The sequence below is a fragment of the Solanum lycopersicum genome, chromosome 3, assembly GCF_036512215.1.
Source record: "Solanum lycopersicum chromosome 3, SLM_r2.1".
In the NCBI taxonomy this organism is placed as follows: domain Eukaryota; kingdom Viridiplantae; phylum Streptophyta; class Magnoliopsida; order Solanales; family Solanaceae; genus Solanum; species Solanum lycopersicum.
The window spans coordinates 68,347,313-68,355,282 of NC_090802.1; positions in this window are offsets into that span (position 1 = coordinate 68,347,313).

A 7,970-nucleotide genomic window follows, 5' to 3' on the forward strand; every position below is an offset into this window, starting at 1 on the left:
ACCGTATGCATAGACAACGTCTTGACGGACATCCACGAACAAATTTGGCATTTTTGACGTCGGAATCCGGATCACCCAAAAAATGGTGTGCAATAGCACACGAAAATCGTCAAAATGAGGCGAATGCTCGCTCCGGGGCTCGTTTGACCTTCCAAATGGCCCAGAAAACCCGTGATGGCCAACCGTATGCATAGACAACGTCTTGACGGACGTCCACGAACAAATTTGGCATTTTTGACGTCGGAATCCCGATCACCCAAAAAATGGTGTGCAATAGCACACGAAAATCGTCAAAATGAGGCGTATGCTCGCTCCGGGGCTCGTTTGACCTTCCAAACGACCCAGAAAACCCGTGATGGCCAACCGTATGCATAGACAACGTCTTGACGGACGTCCACGAACAAATTTTGCATTTTTGACGTTGGAATCCCGATCACCCAAAAAATGGTGTGCAATAGCACACGAAAATCGTCAAAATGAGGCGTATGCTCGCTCCGGGGCTCGTTTGACCTTCCAAACGGCCCAGAAAACCCATGATGGCCAACCGTATGCATAGACAACGTCTTGACGGACGTCCACGAACAAATTTGGCATTTTTGACGTCGGAATCTCGATCATCCAAAAAATTGTGTGCAATAGCACACGAAAATCGTCAAAATGAGGCGTATGCTCGCTCCGGGGCTCGTTTGACCTTCCAAACGGCCCAGAAAACCCGTGATGGCCAACCATATTTATAGACAACGTCTTGACGGACGTCCACGAACAAATTTTGCATTTTTGACGTTGGAATCCCGATCACCCAAAAAATGGTGTGCAATAGCACACGAAAATCGTCAAAATGAGGCGTATGCTCGCTCCGGGGCTCGTTTGACCTTCCAAACGGCCCAGAAAACCCGTGATGGACAACCGTATGCATAGACAACGTCTTGACGGACGTCCACGAACAAATTTGGCATTTTTGACGTCGGAATCCTGATCACCCAAAAAATGGTGTGCAATAGCACACGAAAATCGTCAAAATGAGGCGTATGCTCGCTCCGGGGCTCGTTTGACCTTCCAAATGGCCCAGAAAACCCGTGATGGCCAACCGTATGCATAGACAACGTCTTGACGGACGTCCACGAACAAATTTGGAATTTTTGACGTCGAAATCCCGATCACCCAAAAAATGGTGTGCAATAGCATACGAAAATCGTCAAAATGAGGCTTATGCTCGCTCCGGGGCTCGTTTGACCTTCCAAACGGCCCAGAAAACCCGTGATGGCCAACCGTATGCATAGACAACGTCTTGACGGACGTCCACGAACAAATTTTGCATTTTTGACGTCGAAATCCCAATCACCCAAAAAATGGTGTGCAATAGCACACGAAAATCGTCAAAATGAGGCGTATGCTCGCTCCGGGGCTCGTTTGACCTTCCAAACGACCCAGAAAACCCGTGATGGCCAACCGTATGCATAGACAACGTCTTGACGGACGTCCACGAACAAATTTGGCATTTTTGACGTCGGAATCCCGATCACCCAAAAAATGGTGTGCAATAGCACACGAAAATCGTCAAAATGAGGCGTATGCTCGCTCCGGGGCTCGTTTGACCTTCCAAACGGCCCAGAAAAGCCGTGATGGCCAACCGTATGCATAGACAACGTCTTGACGGACGTCCACGAACAAATTTGGCATTTTTGACGTCGGAATCCCGATCACCCAAAAAATGGTGTGCAATAGCACACGAAAATCGTCAAAATGAGGCGTATGCTCGCTCCGGGACTCGTTTGACCTTCCAAACGGCCCAGAAAACCCGTGATGGCCAACCGTATGCATAGACAACGTCTTGACAGACGTCCACGAACAAATTTTGCATTTTTGACGTCGGAATCCCGATCACCCAAAAAATGGTGTGCAATAGCACACGAAAATCGTCAAAATGAGGCGTATGCACGCTCCGGGGCTCGTTTCACCTTCCAAACGGCCCAGAAAACCCGTGATGGCTAACCGTATGCATAGACAACGTCTTGATGGACGTCCACGAACAAATTTGGCATTTTTGACATCGGAATCCTGATTACCCAAAAAATGGTGTGGAATAGCACACGGAAATCGTCAAAATGAGGCGTATGCTCGCTCCGGGGCTCGTTTGACCTTCCAAACGGCCCAGAAAACCCGTGATGGCCAACCGTATGCATAGACAGCGTCTTGACGGACGTCCACGAACAAATTTGGCATTTTTGACGTCGGAATCCCGATCACCCAAAAAATGGTGTGCAATAGCACACGAAAATCGTCAAAATGAGGCGTATGCTCGCTCCGGGGCTCGTTTGACCTTCCAAATGGCCCAGAAAACCCGTGATGGCCAACTGTATGCATAGACAACGTCTTGACGGACGTCCACGAACAAATTTGGCATTTTTGACGTCAGAATCCCGATCACCCAAAAAATGGTGTGCAATAGCACACGAAAATCGTAAAAATGAGGCATATGCTCGCTCCGGGGCTCGTTTGACCTTCCAAACGGCCCAGAAAACCCGTGATGGCCAACCGTATGCATAGACAACGTCTTGACAGACGTCCACGAACAAATTTTGCATTTTTGACGTCGGAATCCCGATCACCCAAAAAATGGTGTGCAATAGCACACGAAAATCATCAAAATGAGGCGTATGCTCGCTCCGGGGCTCGTTTGACCTCCAAACGGGCCAGAAAACCCGTGATGGCCAACCGTATGCATAGACAACGTCTTGACGGACGTCCACGAAAAAATTTGGCATTTTTGATGTCGGAATCCCGATCACCCAAAAAATTATGTGCAATAGCACACGAAAATCGTCAAAATGAGGCGTATGCTCGCTCCGGGGCTCGTTTGACCTTCCAAACGGCCCAGAAAACCCGTGATGGCCAACCGTATGCATAGACAACGTCTTGACGGACGTCCACGAACAAATTTTGCATTTTTGACGTCGGAATCCCGATCACCCAAAAAATGGTGTGCAATAGCACACGAAAATCGTCAAAATGAAGCGTATGCTCGCTCTGGGGCTCGTTTGACCTTCCAAACGGCCCAGAAAACCCGTGATGGCAAACCGTATGCATAGACAACGTCTTGACGGACGTCCACGAACAAATTTTGCATTTTGACGTCGGAATCCTGATCACCCAAAAAATGGTGTGCAATAGCACACGGAAATCGTCAAAATGAGGCGTATGCTCGCTCCGGGGCTCGTTTGACCTTCCAAATGGCCAAGAAAACCCGTGATGGCCAACCGTATGCATAGACAACGTCTTGACGGACGTCCACAAACAAATTTGGTATTTTTGACGTCGGAATCCCGATCACCCAAAAAATGGTGTGCAATAGCACATGAAAATCGTCAAAATGAGGCGTATGCTTGCTCCGGGGCTCGTTTGACCTTCCAAACGGCCCAGAAAACCCGTGATGGCCAACCGTATGCATAGACAACGTCTTGACGGACGTCCACGAACAAATTTTGCATTTTTGACGTTGGAATCCCGATCACCCAAAAAATGGTATTCAATAGCACACGAAAATCGTCAAAATGAGGCGTATGCTCGCTCCGGGGCTCGTTTGACCTTCCAAACGGCCCAGAAAACCCGTGATGGCCAACCGTATGCATAGACAACGTCTTGACGGACGTCAACAAACAAATTTTGCATTTTTGACGTCAGAATCCTGATCACCCAAAAAATGGTGTGCAATAGCACACGGAAATCGTCAAAATGAGGCGTATGCTCGCTCCGGGGCTCGTTTGACCTTCCAAATGGCCTAGAAAACCCGTGATGGCCAACCGTATGCATAGACAACATCTTGACGGACGTCCACGAACAAATTTGGCATTTTTGACATCGGAATCCCGATCACCCAAAAAATGGTGTGCAATATCACACGAAAATCGTCAAAATGAGGCGTATGCTCGCTCCGGGGCTCGTTTGACCTTCAAACGGCCCAGAAAACCCGTGATGGCCAATCGTATGCATAGACAACGTCTTGACGGACGTCCACGAACAAATTTGGCATTTTTGACGTCGGAATCCCGATCACCCTAAAAATGGTGTGCAATAGCACATGAAAATCGTCAAAATGAGGCGTATGCTCGCTCCGGGGCTCGTTTGACCTTCCAAACGGCCCAGAAAACCCGTGATGGCCAACCGTATGCATAGACAACGTCTTGACGGACGTCCACGAACAAATTTTGCATTTTTGACGTCGGAATCCCGATCACCCAAAAAATGGTGTGCAATAGCACACGAAAATCGTCAAAATGAAGCGTATGCTCGCTCTGGGGCTCGTTTGACCTTCCAAACGGCCCAGAAAACCCGTGATGGCCAACCGTATGCATAGACAACGTCTTGACGGACGTCCACGAACAAATTTTGCATTTTGACGTCGGTATCCTTATCACCCAAAAAATGGTGTGCAATAGCACACGGAAATCGTCAAAATGAGGCGTATGCTCGCTCCGGGGCTCGTTTGACCTTCCAAATGGCCCAGAAAACCCGTGATGGCCAACCGTATGCATAGACAACGTCTTGACGGACGTCCACAAACAAATTTGGCATTTTTGGCGTCGGAATCCCGATCACCCAAAAAATGGTGTGCAATAGCACATGAAAATCATCAAAATGAGGCGTAGACTCGCTCCGGGGCTCGTTTGACCTTCCAAACGGCCCAGAAAACCCGTGATGGCAAAACGTATGCATAGACAACGTCTTGACGGATGTCCACGAACAAATTTTGCATTTTTGACATTGGAATCCCGATCACCCAAAAAATGGTGTGCAATAGCACACGAAAATCGTCAAAATGAGGCGTATGCTACCTCCGGGGCTTGTTTGACCTTCCAAACAGCCCAGAAAACCCGTGATGGCCAACCGTATGCATAGACAACGTCTTGACGGACGTCAACGAACAAATTTTGCATTTTTGACGTCGGAATCCTGATCACCCAAAAAATGGTGTGCAATAGCACACGGAAATCGTCAAAATGAGGCGTATGCTCGCTCCGGGGCTCGTTTGACCTTCCAAACGGCCCAGAAAACCCGTGATGGCCAACCGTATGCATAGACAACGTCTTGACGGACGTCAACGAACAAATTTTGCATTTTTGACATCGGAATCCTGATCACCCAAAAAATGGTGTGCAATAGCACACGGAAATCGTCAAAATGAGGCGTATGCTCGCTCCGGGGCTCGTTTGACCTTCCAAACGGCCCAGAAAACCCGTGATGGCCAACCGTATGCATAGACAACGTCTTGACGGACGTCCACGAACAAATTTTGCATTTTTGACGTCGGAATCCCGATCACCCAAAAAATGGTGTGCAATAGCACACGAAAATTGTCAAAATTAGGCGTATGCTCGCTCCGGGGCTCGTTTGACCTTCCAAACGGCCCAGAAAACCCGTGATGGCCAACCGTATGCATAGACAACGTCTTGACGGACGTCCACGAACAAATTTGGCATTTTTGACGTCGAAATCCCGATCACCCAAAAAATGGTGTGCAATAGCACACGAAAATCATCAAAATGAGGCGTATGCTCGCTCAGGGGCTCGTTTGACCTTCCAAACGGCCCAGAAAACCCGTGATGGCCAACCGTATGCATAGACAACGTCTTGACGGACGTCCACGAACAAATTTGGCATTTTTGACGTCGGAATCCCGATCACCCAAAAAATGGTGTGCAATAGCACACGAAAATCGTCAAAATTAGGCGTATGCTCGCTCCGGGGCTCGTTTGACCTTCCAAACGGCCCAGAAAACCCGTGATGGCCAACCGTATGCATAGACAACGTCTTGACGGACGTCAACGAACAAATTTTGCATTTTTGACGTCGGAATCCTGATCACCCAAAAAATGGTGTGCAATAGCACACGGAAATCGTCAAAATGAGGCGTATGCTCGCTCCGGGGCTCGTTTGACCTTCCAAATGGCCCAGAAAACCCGTGATGGCCAACCGTATGCATAGACAACGTCTTGAGGGACGTCCACGAACAAATTTGGCATTTTTGACATCGGAATCCCGATCACCCAAAAAATGGTGTGCAATATCACACGAAAATCGTCAAAATGAGGCGTATGCTCGCTCCGGGGCTCGTTTGACCTTCCAAACGGCCCAGAAAACCCGTGATGGCCAACCGTATGCATAGACAACGTCTTGACGGACGTCAACGAACAAATTTTGCATTTTTGACGTCGGAATCCTGATCACCCAAAAAATGGTGTGCAATAGCACACGGAAATCGTCAAAATGAGGCGTATGCTCGCTCCGGGGCTCGTTTGACCTTCCAAATGGCCCAGAAAACCCGTGATGGCCAACCGTATGCATAGACAACGTCTTGAGGGACGTCCACGAACAAATTTGGCATTTTTGACATCGGAATCCCGATCACCCAAAAAATGGTGTGCAATATCACACGAAAATCGTCAAAATGAGGCGTATGCTCGCTCCGGGGCTCGTTTGACCTTCCAAACGGCCCAGAAAACCCGTGATGGCCAACCGTATGCATAGACAACGTCTTGACGGACGTCCACGAACAAATTTGGCATTTTTGACGTCGGAATCCCGATCACCCAAAAAATGGTGTGCAATAGCACATGAAAATCGTCAAAATGAGGCGTATGCTCGCTCCGGGGCTCGTTTGACCTTCCAAACGGCCCTGAAAACCCGTGATGGCCAACCGTATGCATAGACAACGTCTTGACGGACGTCCACGAACAAATTTTGCATTTTTGACGTTTGAATCCCGATCACCCAAAAAATGGTGTGCAATAGCACACGAAAATCGTCAAAATGAGGCGTATGCTCGCTCCGGGGCTCGTTTGACCTTCCAAACGGCCTAGAAAACCCGTGATGGCCAACCGTATGCATAGACAACGTCTTGACGGACGTCCACGAACAAATTTGGCATTTTTGACGTCGGAATCCCGATCACCCAAAAAATGGTGTGCAATAGCACACAAAAATCGTCAAAATGAGGCGTATGCTCGCTCTGGGGCTCGTTTGACCTTCCAAACGGCCCAGAAAACCCGTGATGGCCAACCGTATGCATAGACAACGTCTTGACGGACGTCCACGAACAAATTTTGCATTTTTGACGTTGGAATCCCGATCACCCAAAAAATGGTGTGCAATAGCACACGAAAATCGTCAAAATGAGGCGTATGCTCGCTCCGGGGCTCGTTTGACCTTCCAAACGGCCTAGAAAACCCGTGATGGCCAACCGTATGCATAGACAACGTCTTGACGGACGTCCACGAACAAATTTTGCATTTTTGACGTCGGAATCCCGATCACCCAAAAAATGGTGTGCAATAGCACACGAAAATCGTCAAAATGAAGCGTATGCTCGCTCTGGGGCTCGTTTGACCTTCCAAACGGCCCAGAAAACCCGTGATGGCCAACCGTATGCATAGACAACGTCTTGACGGACGTCCACGAACAAATTTTGCATTTTGACGTCGGAATCCTGATCACCCAAAAAATGGTGTGCAATAGCACACGGAAATCGTCAAAATGAGGCGTATGCTCGCTCCGGGGCTCGTTTGACCTTCCAAATGGCCTAGAAAACCCGTGATGGCCAACCGTATGCATAGACAACGTCTTGACGGACGTCCACAAACAAATTTGGCATTTTTGACGTCGGAATCCCGATCACCCAAAAAATGGTGTGCAATAGCAAATGAAAATCATCAAAATGAGGCGTATGCTCGTTCCGGGGCTCGTTTGACCTTCCAAACGGCCCAGAAAACCCGTGATGGCAAAACGTATGCATAGACAACGTCTTGACGGACGTCCACGAACAAATTTTGCATTTTTGACGCTGGAATCCCGATCACCCAAAAAATGGTGTGCAATAGCACACGAAAATCGTCAAAATGAGGCGTATGCTCGCTCCGGGGCTCGTTTGACCTTCCAAACGGCCCAGAAAACCCGTGATGGCCAACCGTATGCAT